We start from the raw sequence: 15,901 nt of genomic DNA on the forward strand, positions 1-15,901 counted from the left end.
TTTAGCCATCCTAGAAAAACAACGATTTAGCATATTATTATATTTATATCTTATTGTCATATATATATATATATATGACAATAAGATATAAATATAATAATATGCTAAATCGTTGTTTTTCTAGGATGGCTAAAACGAAGGCTCAACGGATGAAGGAGTATCGAGCGAGGAAAAAGGAACAACTAGGTGACGCATGGTTGAAACGGAAGCGTGAAAGAGTAAAGGCATGTTACACACCATCAGCTCTGCTTACAGAGGAGGAAAATGCTAAACGGCGTGGGCAGAACAGAAAGAATGCCAAAACATTTTACAAACTTCACAAGAAAACGCCTGGCAATAATGATGGAATGAACATTAGAAATACTGAAGCGCACTCTGAAAATGCCCATGAACCTCAACAAGGGTGTAGTAGGGATAATAACGTAAGTAGTACGACAGCTGGAGAGTTGATGACGGTCAAGATGCCTTTCCAGTTTAGAGAATCCAAGTCGAACGAGATGAAAGGCCCCAAGAAAAGGCAATCACTTACATTAAAAAGATCGTATGCACGAATTGAAACTCTAGCAGACCAAAATGAAACATTAAAGAGAAAGCTCAAAAGTGCACAAAAACGCATTCAACGCTTTGAAAGCACTAAACAAAAGGAAGCCACAACCCCTAAGAGCAAAACAGATGCTTTACTGAAGAGAGCTGGAGTAAGACCTAAAGATGTTCCTGATATTAGGAAATAGTTGTTGTATGCTAAATGTGTAGATGAAGAGATCCTAAACACAATGTCAGAAAATACAAAGGAAATGGCTAACTTATAAAAGGTGATTAGCGGCAAAGTGATCAAGAAATACAGAATGAGATCATAGCTGTAAAATAGGTCAATGGTAGAGAGGCGGAAGGTGGTGAAAAATAGCACTGAAAGGAAACGAATGATTAGATCTAAAGCTGAGAAAATAAAGGGTGATGTAGAGAATTTTCTCAACAGAGATGATAACTCACGTGTTATGCCAGGAAAGGGGGATGTTGTAAAGGTTGGTGCTGTGAGGAAGCAAAAGAAGATATTGAATGATTACTTACACAACCTCCATCTCAAGTTTGTTTCCGAGTCGGACTACACGATTTCGAAGGCATCTTTCTGCAGACTACGGCCAAAAGAAGTAACATTAGTAAACTTCACATCAATAAGTGTGTGTCTTTGCGCTAGGCACCAGAACATGGGCTTTAAACTTAAGTCACTGAAGAACATTAATATTTGTTCCTGCACCAGTCCAGATGGATTTGTAGAAATGTACAAGAGTGTGCCAGTACAGTTTGAAAGTATGATAGAAAAAATAACACAAGAACATATAAAGTTTCAACAATGGAAGAGAGTGAAATTACCCAACGGCAAGGAAAGAATGCGTATAGTTGAGGTAGAGTTACAACGTGATGAACATGTACGTGTAATGAAGAAAGAGTTTGAAGAGTTTTTTTCACATGTAGATCGAGTAACCAGGCAATATAAATCAGTGAAATTAATGAAGGAAAATTTGCCCAAGAATCATGTTCTGGTCCAGATGGACTTCAGTGAGAATTATAACTGCCAGACAGCTGAAAAAATACAATCAGCATATTGGAACGCTTCAATGGTGACCCTCCATCCAATAATCTTGTATTTCAAAGAAGATGATGGCACTCTCAGTCACAAAAGCATGGTGTTCGTGTCTGAAGTTCTTAACCACAATGCATCAATGGTATCGGCAATCATTACAAAAACAGTTGAAGCTGTTAAAAAACTTGTGCCTTACCTGGCAATGATTCATTTCTGGACAGACTCGCCGTCTTCTCAGTATCGAAATAGGTCGATCTTCGACTTACTATCAAACTTTGAAAGTAGGCACGGTTGCAGAGCTACCTGGCGATATTTTGAATCGGGGCATGGTAAAAGTGCATGCGATGGTGTCGGTGGAACGGCCAAACGAAATGCCGATATGGCTGTCAAACAATCGAAGGCCGTCATTCAAGATACACATGATTTTTTTGCTTGGGCAATAAGTGCTCAAAGTGAAATAGAATATCAGCTCATAACACCGGAGGAGTATCAAACTTGTCATGAAGAAGTTGAAAAGAGGAAAACTTTAATAAAACCACTAAAAGGCACAATGTCGCTGCATGCCATTGCAACTGGAAAAGAAGGCATCTTGTATGTTAGGAATACGACATGTGCTTGTGACCTCTGCTTTAGCGATGAAGGGTTCAACGGGAAGTCCAATTGTAAATGGGAAGCAGTGACCATGAAAAAAGTAGCAACACAAAATAAGGTCAGTAGACTTGGTACCACACCGACAAATGCTGAACCTGAACAGGATAATAGGGGCAAGGAAAACGAGGAATCTTCTGAACTTGTACTTGAAGTGTCTGACTTTGTAGTCGCTAAATACGACGGCATTTGCTATATTGGACAAATTTTAGAAATTGATCCGGCAGATGAGTCATACCATGTCAATTTTATTGCTGCGAGTGGAAAATCTGTTACAAGGTTCAAGTGTCCTTCTCAGGCAGATCAACTATGGCTTGAAAGAGAAGATATCCTCCGCACGATAGATCCTCCAGTTGCCACTGGAAAAGGTGGGAGAATGTTAACCGTCCCGGAAGAAGTGATCAGCTTCATTGAACTTTGAAATAATACTTGGAGTTATAATTTACGGGACAACGGAGTTTAAGTTCAGTAACAGTATAATCGAAGAAGAAAAAAGCCAAATTGATGCAATTAAATAAATACCAAAAACGTTATGTTGACATTGTTGTATGTGAATTTGATAATACATATGACTATTCACTAATCTCTAAAATTACGCAAACTTGTATTTGCTATTGTACTTTTTTCAACTTTGAAATCTAATAACTTGTATGAAGCTGTTTCTATACTATGATTCGGATTGATTAACCATATATTTGCACTCACATGTATGTGTTTTATACCACTTAATTGTGTATGATGTTTTATTATAACATAGATCACTATCAGTTGATATTATAATCTACGGGACTATTAGTTCTAATTTACGAGACAACATGTTAAACCAATATCATGACACTACTTCGTTTTTCTTACATAAAAACGTTTCTGTCAGTTATTTCTATGAACATAACGAGTTTGTTCAATGATAATTGCTTTGATTGTTTCATCTTTCTTATATTTTTTTGTTAAAATTAAGAAGCAGATACTTCAAAATAAACTGTTTTTGAATTTTTTTATTTTTTTATTTTTAATTGGCGTATTAACCTTTGAAATTGATTGATTCATTAATTTCAGTATCTCTATAACCGCGGGCCAAAACTCTTAATGTGTCGTTAATTGCAGATTAGTTTCGTTTCATCGATTTAAAATAGATTGTGGTTATTGTATATGCTTGTTTTTAACCTCCAAGTATATAACTTATAACTTTTAAAAATAATAGTTGCCGTTGAGATATATTAAAACTATTATGGAATTTAACCTAGCAGACAAAGAATAAAGTAATAAAACTAATAACGATGGTATGTGTGAATGTTAAAAAAATCAACAAAATCTATGTTAATTGTCAATGTTTCATAAGACTGGGTCTTTTACTGAAATTGATCAATTCTAATACGGACATATCATTCCACAATGGTATTTCATTATATCAAATGGCATTTTTTTAAGTCGCTAATACATTTATTTATAGAGAGGATTTATTTCTAAACAGTTCTTTTTAATAATTGGAGAAAAAAAAACCTAAAAAGAGTAATGGACTAAAACGCCAAATTATCCAGGCATATGATATAAACAAACGTAATAATCTGTTGGCCTTTTTTTATGAGAAAGTATATTTTTACTTTTATTATTTATTACTGCAATTCAGTTTTTTCCTATTCAGTCTAAGGGAGAATGAAAATTGGTATAATTTATTTTGTAATTTGAACCAACAGTGTTAAATTTAATCAAGGTGTTTTATCCCAATATGTTTTTGTGACTGTCTATTTCGAGATAATATCTGATAATGTTAATATAGCAGTTTGTAAGAATAGACCTAGTTCATTTAAGGAATGAATTGCGGGATTGATGTCATAATCGGGGTATGAATGCAAATGGGGCTGGTCAAAGTGTGTGGAATCGAAAGGATTCCACGCGTACTTTGACCAGCCAAATTGCGTTCATTTTCCCGATAATGACATCAATCCCGCAATTCATTACTTATATTAACACCAATAGTGCATTATTTCATTTAAGAATTGTTAAGTAAAATACTTTATTTCATTTCGGTAAACCTTTCAGTAATCCTTTCTTACCCATTATGTAATTAGATCGACCTGTAACCGGAAACGTTTTATCAAATGACGTCAAGATAACTTGAAATCACTTTTTAACGTAAAATTGAATCACTTATGGCAACGATACATTTAACATATCATAATTGAACACTTTCTAAAATGTTTTTTTATATTTTACGGCAGCTGCTGACACAATACAAACAATAACAAGATTAAAAATGATCATGTATATTGTTATGAAATGAATTGCGATCCGAACATATACGAAGATGTTGCATTCATCGATTGCTAAACGCAATTGCCGAAAGGCAGTTCATTTAGGGAATGGAAGTTGAGGTGTAAATATTCCATTATGGTGTACTTTCGGGAACTCCCTTCTATTTAGATTAATATGATTATGGCGTTGTCTCTGTGCCATTAAACCGGGTTTAAGTTTAAACTTTCGACTACTGTGCTTGATTCTGTTTTCTTTTCACCTACATAATGGAGTCATTGTTTGTTTTTTATAATAACTGTTATAAGATGTGTCTTATTGTATGAGGTATACAGGAGTGCTGTATAATTGGAACACATATGTAAAATAGTTATGTTGCTTTACTTGATCTATTTAATGTTTTCAAATAAGAAAACGATAGCAACAGTAAAGTGGCAAACTGAGTGTTCTTTTTAATCAAACCTCAATAAGTAGCCGTATGCACTTAAAATCTTTCAACTTTCAACTTTCAACTTTTATTTCACAAAAGCATGAGGTCCCCACATAGGGACAGTATTAGCATACATAACATATAAAGTATAATGTGTACGGCTATATGAGATATTAAGTATTAAATATTTTAACAAAGATGTTGTTCATGTCTTATTTTCTACTGTCACTTATAACTTCTTAAATTGAATAAAACAATTTGGGTTATATTAAATGTTTTAATCATATATATTTTTAGGAATAATGTCTGGTTTCGACAGACGAGGAGTAACGCTTTAAACAGTCGAGTGTAACCGACTATGGTACTGTTGCTTTTCGTTGTAACTAACGGGGTTTATTTCCGGAATAAATCAAGCAGGAACAGAGAGTTCTACACGTGCGAACTAACGGTTAAATTTACAGTTATATTGAGTTAATCTCCGTTTAGTAAAGGTAAGGATTATTTTTTGTCATTAAGGGTTTTTAGTAGTCTATTTTTTGCCAATTCTACCATAGCAAATTGTACCATAACCGATGCTAGACTTCGATAGCTTATTCTAAAGAGAATTAAAAAGAAAGAAAGAAAGCAACAAATAAAAACAAACAGTTGTTTTAACAATTAGTTAGACAAAACTTAATAGGAACTTATCAGTTTGTTGAGTGTAAATGGGAAATTGAACACATATTTTAAAAATATTTTACATACATATTTTTGAACTATTAAACATGGTGTTAACTAAAGTTTATATTTTATTTTCAGGTCTCTGTTCTCGGCTTTTGACTGGTTTAAGAAATAATAATAATCTATGAAGGTGTGAGCAGGCAAATATCTGCCGATCAACAAATAAGGAAAAAGTTGGATGGAATTGGATTGGTTGTATAGTATATTAACTGTTGTTTATTAATTGTGTTTGAATTTAATAATCTTGCTACACAATAATGCTAAGCGTTTTAATTTGAAATCTGTTTTTTTAACAAATCTATGAGCTGATAAATTTTAGTCGCTGTAGATAGTATTTATCTAGATATTTATTCCTCTCTTGCCTAAATAAGTTACACTTGAAAATAAAGAAGTATTCGTCTCCGAGTGTATTGCATAGGGTACATTTTCTTTCATTTAAGGGGATATTTTGCCACCTACCTATTCACTGGTTAAGCAGTGGTTTCTAGTACGAAAAGCCATAAATGCCTTGCATAAGTTTGTTGGTAGTGTTTCAATGTATTTGGCTCGTTTGAATTATATTTTCATGTGTTTATATATATTTGTTAAGGATGATCTGTCAATATCTGTATATGCCAGCTTGGTATATACATATCTTTGCAATTTTGGGCTTTAGATTTGTTTAGCCATTCGCCGTTGATTAAACTTTGGCTGTACCAAATTCCAGAATAGCCACTTTGGTACAGTTTATTTTTAATATTTTCTATCCAAGGTGTATTGAATAAATTGTTTGTATGATAGCGATAAAGAGTTTGGTATAGCTTACATGAAAGGTTTGTGGTGTTATTACAATTGATGTTGTCAACATTATTCTAGACCAGAATGATACAGTTCTGGTTTTAATGTCAACATAAAGTGGTGTAATACCAAGTTCACAATAAATCATGTAAGGTGGTGTTAATTTTTTCAAGTTAAAGATGTATTTGTAAAAGTTTAATTGTACTCTTCCTATAACATAAATATTTCCAGTTGAGTTCCCCATATTTCACTTCCATACATAATGATGGGTTAGATTATTTTATCAAAATATTCTATTAGATGATTGTATGGTAAGGAATGAATGTTTTATTTCTCTTATTAAATTGAACATGGCTTTATTTGTTTGTTCGGCAATATATCGTTTTGTTTTGACAAAGCCTCAAGACTTTGTTAAATAAAGGACCAGGTTATTATTTTCATCTACCTTTTCAACCTCATCCTGACCTATTTCAAATGATCCATTTCTAGGTTTTCGCCCTTTTGCTATAATCCTGATCTTGATTCTGTTTACATAGATAATCAATTTCCAATTTTCACAGTAATCAATAAAGTGATCTAAGGCTGTTTGCAGATCTTCAACATCATTTCTAAATATAACAATATCATCTGCATTTAGTAGAATATAAAGCTTCATAAATATATCGGCTCCATCGTGCGCTTGGATATGATCTACGCCCTTATTACTGAGATAGTCTTGGAGAACATTTAGGAATATACTACATAAAAAGTTTTCACCTTCTCTTACCCCCACCATGCAATTGATGTAAGCAGATGAACCTTCAGATACTTATATTTTTTTATTTTATATTTCGATACAGGCTATATATAACATTGAAGCATGCACCTTCTCTTACTCCCACCATGCAATTGATGTAAGCAGATGAACCTACAGATGCTAATATTTTTGATTTTATATTTTGATACAGGCTATATATCACATTGAAGCAGTTTACATTTATGTTTTCTTTGGTCATTTTTTGCCTAAGTCCTATTCTCCAGACGGAATCGAACGCCTGTTTGAAGTCAACATAGCAGCACAAAATATCTTCTTTTCAGCATGAGCTTAGTCAATTAACCCTTTAAGTATAATATGTTAGTTGTGGTCGAAAGGTTTTTGCGGAATCCTGCTTGGGTTTCATGTAAAGTTATGGTTTTCAGCTTATTTATTTACTGGTTTCTGTTTTTTATTGCCCAAATGTTCATTCATACAAACATTTATAAATGACATATATATGTATACCATTTTATTTAACCTATTATTTAAAAGACAGGTAAACAATTTTCCAAAGCAGCTACATAATGAAATTGGTCTAAAATTATCCTTGAGATTTGGAGTTACTTGGTTTTAAAGTGGTTTGAAGAACCCAATGGACAAGCTTTCTGGTATGATTCCGGTATTGAGAATTATATTGAAAAGTTTTAAATAAATTGGCATCATTATGACTACTGTATATTTAATGTGTTCATTTAAGATGTTGTCAAAGCCTGGTGCCTTACTATTTTAAGTTGTCGTACTGTTCTTGGAATTTCCTCTTCAGTTATTAGAATATTGATTTCCTCATTATTGTTTGCTTCATATGTTCTTGTGTTTTTGTGAGCATTGTTTGTGCTTTTGTCATTATCTGTTTCATTTATATATCTAAAGTACTTATAAAGGTTTTCTAGAGATGGGATTTTACTTTTATTTCTCGTGTCTAGAATTTGCTAGTACTGTGAAGGATCTTTTGTTTTTATTTGTTTCAAATTTTCAATTTTAACAAAAATATTTATTCCTTGCTCTTCTAGATCTAAGGGTACATTTTTATTCTTTGCTGCCTGTTTGTAACAGTGCTTTTAGTTCATAAGTTTTAAATTTATTATATGCTCGTTTTGTTTCATGGTATTTATTTCTTATATTTATACAGCTCGAGTCACACCAAGGCGTTTTATAATATGTTGTTGTTTCTTTATTTGAGTTATTTGTCAGAGTGCTGAATGTTTCTTTCGAGCAATTCGCGTGTAGTTGTGGAATTTCCGCTGTAAAAAGGTTGAATGATGTTTGATCAATGCCATAATTAATCCAAAATTATCAGGTTTTGGTTCAATATTAGCTACCTTTGCAATATCTATATTGTTGCTAAATTGTTGTGCCCTTTCACTTTCCCAGTATTTGATTTTGGAAGGTGTATTTGAATCTGGTGATAACTTAGCATTGTCTATAATAAGTTTTATTTTTTAAACTTGTTTTAACTGCACAGTGAGCATCAGAAAAAAGTGGACAGAAATCAAGAACTATACACTCCATAACATTTTGAAATGCCTCAGATGAGGATAACATGTAGTCTCATGTAATTGCATTCTTATAAAAAGTTTTGGACAATCATGGTAAGTTTTAATTTTACCATTAAGTATAAAAAGATTGTTGTTCTTACATAATTTGATCATCTGATTACCTTAGTTATTTACAATATGGTTTGCATTATTTCTGATTTTAGAAATATTGTTTCTCTAAAACAATCTACAATTTCTGCTCAATCATTTTGCAAATCTTGCAAGTCGAATTGTTCAGAATCAAGTGTCTACATCTTGAATTGAAATCGCCAAAATATTTCGTTTTGAACCTCAAAAAGGGTCATCAACCGCAAAGCGTGAGGCAGTTGGTGGACTGTAAACGACACCACCTTTTTATATCTGAATGTGTTTCCTTTTACTGCCATATTTGAGATTGCAAAGAATTTTATTATCTCTGAATTACTATTCTTATCTACGTTTACAAAATATAAAGAATTTCTTTAACTAAGAGAGCTATACTACCTGAACGATATCTTGACAATTTATTTCTACTAAATATGAAGGAATTATACCCAGGTATTTTTTGTATATCGTCTGTAATATCAGTTTTAGTTTCTTGTAGACCAATAATATTGTAGCGTTGAATAAAAGTAACAATGTAATACCACAAACGTTTAAAGACAGTAATTTAAGATCGTATGGAACAAAATTTGAAAAAGAACTGTGATTGCTATTTACACAATTAGCTTTCTGATGTTTACCAATTTTTTTTAAGTCAAAGCTGTTTTCGGTGCACCATTAATCTGTTGAACTTGGTCATCACTTGCTTGTTCTGGTTGTTGATTTTGGTTGTCCGGAAGGGGCTGGATATCCATTTGTGATTCTGCGCTAATGTCTATGATCGGATTGCTTTTGACGCTGTCCCAAGAATCTGAATGACTGCTGTCATTTTCTGTATGTTTTTTAAACATATCATTGTTCTTCAGTAACGATGTTGCTTTCTCTATACATGCATGTGATCGCCGGGGTGTTTCCAATTCTTTATGTTTTCCACTATCCAGTGGCGTAAATGTATTGCGGAGCGGAATGGCGGTGTGCTATAGATAAAGAGTTTGTCATTAACCAGTCGCACTCTGTTGTCTTTGTTTTCCCGCGCTTCTCGGGCTAGGCCATAGAGAAGAGTCCTTTCAGACTCTATTTCAGGTGGGAATTGCTCCTTTACGTAGTAGTTTGTGCCTTCGAGAGTGAAGTAAGCCAGTTTTATGATGTTTTCCCGATCCTTGTAAAACGTGAACTTGGCTACAAATTGGACGTGTTAACTCGTGGTTTCTGTTGTACATTCCTAATCTATGCACCAGCTCAAAGGAAATATCCCTGTCAGTAATCATGTCTTTTTTCATAAGGTCCTTTATTATCTGTTCAAGTTCTTCACCTTTATATCTATAGTTTCAGGCAAGTTCATGTATTCCAGAAAATATAAGCTTTTCACGCCTTGACTCCATTGAGTGTCTATACTTCTTTCATCAGTTTTATCTTGCCTTATCGTAATGGCATCCTGTCGTTTTTGTAGATTGGACATTTTTTGTTTTTAATCTGGCCAAGTCTGATGTCGAACCCGTTGTTGTTGCTTGTAATGTCATAACATATGTTGCTATATTCTTTTACACATGAATCAAATTCGGTTATTTTTATTTTAGTGTGTGCACCTCCGAGTTTAAAATTTTCATTCCCGACAATTGTGATTCGATTTTCGTTAGTCTTTCATTTTGAGTGTTTATATCGCTAGCCATATGCTGCCTTTGTTGTTCTGTTGCTCAATCGCTGCTGTTAAGCTGTTAATCTGTTGGCAAAGATTGGCTGCCCATGTTGGGATTCCGTAATCCGTTAATTGTCCTACCAGTAATGGCATGCCGTTATATCCGTTGTTGAGTGCTCTATGCGGGTTATTTTGCGTGTTTTGCATTTCAGAGTTAACATGTACCGAGTAGAAATAAGTTTGTCCTAGGTCCTGACCCACACTTCGTTGGATCGGATGTACATGTTGTATAAGTCCATTTCCACTGTTCATATTCAAACTGTTGACCTGGCCTTGATTTTGCCGGTAAAGCAGTTTTCTTGTTTGCCCTATTAGCTCCTTTGTATAAGAGTTTGTATTAGCAAGAGAATGTTGGTTTTATGGGGGCTTGTTGCTGCGGAACACTTTGTTGGCTATTAACCCCTTTTCCCCAGATTTACTTTTAGGCATTTCTCAATCAAATATTCACATGTACTGCCAAGCTGTAGGGCTGTGAACCTGGAACTCTGGAATTGCTACAAGAACAAACATAACACTTGGCTTCTTTATCCAACTGGCTATTCTTGTCTGATGATTTAGCTTTATTTGGATGGTATTGTCACTGCGTTTGGAATCCTTTGTTCCGTGGTTTATTTATTTTTTCACTCCGTTGTTCTTAAGTTAAGTCATCTAACACACAACGCTTTGTAGAGAGACACTCTGTTTCATTATATCCTCAGGGTTTAGCTTATGATTTAGCACTTAGAATCAGTAAAAAAGGTATTATTTTCTTTCACGTTTAAATATTTTTGTCGCTTCTAGCGGGAATTGCGATAACTTGACCTCTCAAACAATGTAAAAACTTAACTATTTGTCATATGTAGATCAAGCACATAAGTTAAAGAGTAAGTTTTTAGTTTAATTTGGATGCATAGTTCTTAAAACTTCAAAATACCAGTATAACTCTATGAAGATCTTAATATAAGAGGAAACAAATCGCTATACATTAAATATAAGTCGAAACATTTTTTGATTTTGCATCATCTAGGTAAGTTGACATACCATAGTCAAAGTGATAAACCATCATCAAAGTTGATGAATAAACAACATAAGAAAATAATATATAATGAAATGCATTTAAACTACATAAGTGAAAAATGAATAAGATAGTTAACTAGGTCTAGGTGAAGTCAGGTCATAAATAACTATTGATTAAATTTATTCGGGACAAATCTAACAAATTCATAATAAAAAGTTTTGAAGTAAATTAATCGGAGACACAATTGTTACAATTAATTAAAGACACTTGACTGTAAAGTCATATATCTCGTTGAAGACAGAACTTGTATTGAAAATGTTGATAAATTAGTAAAGGTGAAACAATAATAAGTGGACAAAAAATCTAAGTTCTTTTTAAAATATTAAACAATGTCACAAAATTGCATATTGTTCGAATCTACGTTAATGCCCAAAGCTAATTTGGAGTAACAATTGGATTTCGCACGTATAGCTTGACAAACCAGAACAATCGGTTACAAAAATTAAAAAAAGAAAATTATTGCAACGATGAAAAAAGTGAAAGCAAACAAAAACAGGATAAATTTATAGCAACAATATTTTTTAAGACTTTAAAGTATACAAAAGTGTACATGATTAAAACTATAATCAATTGAAGAAGTCATTCATCAGTAACACACATTTTCTGCAAATGAATGAATTGAGCCCGAGCAACAGATTTAAATCATCCAAAACACCCTTGATTACGATAAAGTAAACATGTTTCAACGACAATATATATGCAAAAAGCTACAGAAACATGCTCAGTAGCAAAAAGTTTAAACATAAACCCGGTTTAGTGGCAATGGGCAAACGCCAAAGACATAGAACACAAAATCACAAACAAGAAACAAAGAACAGCACAAAACTCTACAAACAGCACAGTGCATAAATACTATATATATATAAATAATGGGTATGTATATCAAGAATTGTTAGGTACCGCCTTGGAACGGTCAGTAAAATGTAAATTTACTGGGGGTTTAAACCAGTTTATGCGCACCAACCTCACTCTTATCTCAACAATTCTTAATAAAAATAAAACGCAAAAGATAAATCTGAAGATATGAAAACAGTGGTAGAACATTGCTTTCCAAAATGGCCGCCTAAACTTAAAAGGATCTTCAAGTATTGCCTTCATATTCATAACCACCATAAAATGCAATAAACTTGCCACATGTCAGCAATCGACAGATGAAAATGAACCTAATATGTTGAGCTGCATTGATAATGGAGAGGAAATGTTCAAGGCATTTGTATCGGAAAGACTGATGCTTGTGATGTTTTCAAAGACCGTTGTGCTGCATTGATAATGGAGAGGAAATGTTGAAGGCATTTGTATCGGAAAGACTGAGGCTTGTGAAGTTTTCAAAGACCGTTGTGATTTCTTAATCGAACTGATTTATCGGAATTTAGCCAGTTCAAGTGACTTTGGTTAAATTTAAGCTTCAAAGGTGACAATGCACTTGTAAAGGAAAATAGCACATTTGAGAGAGTTCTTGGTATTTGAAGAGTCATCTGACAAAAACGTAAAAACAATGAAAGTAACTTTGTTTGACATGTATTTGAACTTTGTTAAGTCATAAAAGTGTTCGACAAATAGAGACATAGCAAAGCGAGCATGAAATGCCATCAAGTGGGACAAATCACGAGTTGATGAAGTGTCCGGCATACGGAAAAAGTATCCTGAAACTTTTCATAACGACCACTTTGCAAATAAATGTACGAATGAATTGGCCTTGAACCTCAAAACAACTCAGAAAAAGTAAAGTACATTCATAGGAATCAGTTTCGAGTGAAGATTTAAACCGTGATACTATAAGAATACCTCGAGTAAACCCTTGTCTGCATATTTGATGAAAAGTACTTTCCTTAATACATAAATGCACCCCAAAAAATGCTAAAACTGATAGTCATTGTCAGGTTTTTCGGTTCCACAGTCTTTCACCCAGGCGCGTGTGTGTCTGTTATTTTAAGGCGATTTGGCAAAAATGCCATTCTGCAAAGTTTCAACTGAAGCTGTTCTCAAAAAGCATTTTAAGCCTAAAATCGTGCAGATCTACACATCTCTGCACACTTTGGGAGTTTTGCAGTCAAATTTTCATCAAATTTGGCCTTTATTGCATGCTCGTGGGAATAAAGACTCTTTTTTTCTTTAAAAAGATGAAAGTAAACAAAACCCTGGAATGGGCATATTTTGTTCCACCGTCTTGATAAATGCATTCAATAGTGATATCTTGCCAGAAATAGTGGAAAACAATACGCTACATGCCAAAAATGACTTTTTTTGACCAAAACAGTTTGATCCCTTTAGGTTATACACTACTAATTACTTTCCCTATACATTTCAATGCAAACAGGCAAACAGGCAACACCTAAAATTTATAAAAAAATGTTATGTCTAATATTTCACACATATGACAACCATTCATTTCTCAAAACCTAAACCCTTTTGATTTTAAGAATGAAAAAGGTATGTTACGTTTCTCCTAAAACAATTCTCTCACTTTGAAGTTTAGCAACGCAAATTTGCAAAGAATCCATGTTGCATCAGTCCGGACGACACCAATTTTCTAGTCCATGAGAAATATTTATATATTATAATATCTCTGATATATTAATGGAATGATTTTTTCTGAGTGCAGGTATTGGATTGATTTAAAGGTATAACAACTATAAAAAGTGTGCATCACTCAGAATAAAAATCATTGAAGTCAGACTGAGACCACAGATTTTAAGGCAGCATGTTTACTGTTAACAATACTAACGCGAAAGTTCGAATATGTCTTAAATTGTATAAAAAACAACAGAAAATTTAAAATGGTGTGTTTCCACTTTCCGTGCCGCTATTTTTTCCTGTAGAAATTGAGGTTGGGGTTGGGGAGATGTATTGAGTGTTGTAACAAAAGAGTTGATAGGTGATAATTGGCCAACATTGCTATACTGTGCTGAAAAAGGTGCGTGTCTAGTTTTGAAAAAGTTGTTCTTAAATTTCATAAAATTACACAAATATAGATCTGATTTTTATTTATAATATAATGAATATGTCGAAAAACACAAAAATTAATATCATGAATATATAATTAAACAGCACACTATAGATAAAATAATATTCTATAATAACACATTTTAACAGTATAAATAAATAGCGCATATTCAAATATTTATACTTGATGTACTGATTGATATGAAATTATAGCATACATGGACTCAACATACAACAAAATTTATGCTACCCTTTTCACACACATTTACTTCAGTTTTACTTAATGGACAGCATCATCAACATACTCGTATGTCATTATATCAATAACGCCAGTTTGCAGCTGGTACTTAAACCTGATGAGCCTTTGCTCAAGCTCACGGAAGACCCACTTCCTTGGCCGTTACTTTCCACCATTGGCGTGCTGGAATATCTTGGCATCGTTAGCAGCCTGCTCTTTCAAGACAATATCTATCAGAGTGTATACATTAGGGTGGCAGTGGTTATTTACTTTGTGTACGTCGAGATCGGCCAGGGCGTCCCGGAGATATGCCCGCCGCTGGAGTCCCCGATCTGACTAGTACTATCACCACCACTAGTACTGTCGCGGCGTCCACTTGCTCGCGAGGCAAGGATCATCGCGCGAGAGTAGTCGAGCTAACGGCCGAGCAGCGGAGCTGGCCTATGAAAGATGGTAGGTGGTCTGTGAGGCAAACATAGTCTGGGAGGCCGGTGTTCTCGACGTTAGACTCGCTAACCGGGACGCCTCAAGCGATTTAAAAAAACCTCCCAAAATAGCTAGAATGACAACTTGGATGTGGGTCGGGTATGAAGAAAATTAGTGTCCCCTATTTTCGCTACCCCAAAATATGCACGCCATTGCTTGGGTGGCCATATCTCCGCGGCCGAGCGTTTTGGCGAGTGCGTCGAGACACCAGTCATGGACCAAATCCGCCGACGGGCGGCCAGATATGCCCGCTCAAACTGCTTGTCGAGCGGCGATCGAGAGTACGCGGAAAACTCCGTATTTGCGATCTTGCAATCTTGAGAAGAGACCAGGCAGGAGCCCGGGCGAAAATACGAACGGCCGCCACTCGGCAACTCGCCGTGCGATTAGGGCAATATAGGTACCGTTGAATGGGGCTCATCAAGACCTTTTCAAATGCGACTCGTTCATCCCGATCGAGATACGGCCAGGCAAAGATACGGCCAGTCTGAGCCGAGCCGCTCGTCGAGCGACAGGCAAAAGCACGGAGATAAAAACCGTATTTTCGATCTCGACTCATCCAGACAAGCAAGCGAGCTCGGCTCGCATTTGACCTGTTACGGATCCATTTGCGTATCCCTGGCTTAAGCCCGGCCGTGCGGGAGGCCAGGCTTCACAGGTTG

This window comes from Mya arenaria, chromosome 8 (genome assembly GCF_026914265.1).
Source record: "Mya arenaria isolate MELC-2E11 chromosome 8, ASM2691426v1".
In the NCBI taxonomy this organism is placed as follows: Eukaryota; Metazoa; Mollusca; class Bivalvia; order Myida; family Myidae; genus Mya; species Mya arenaria.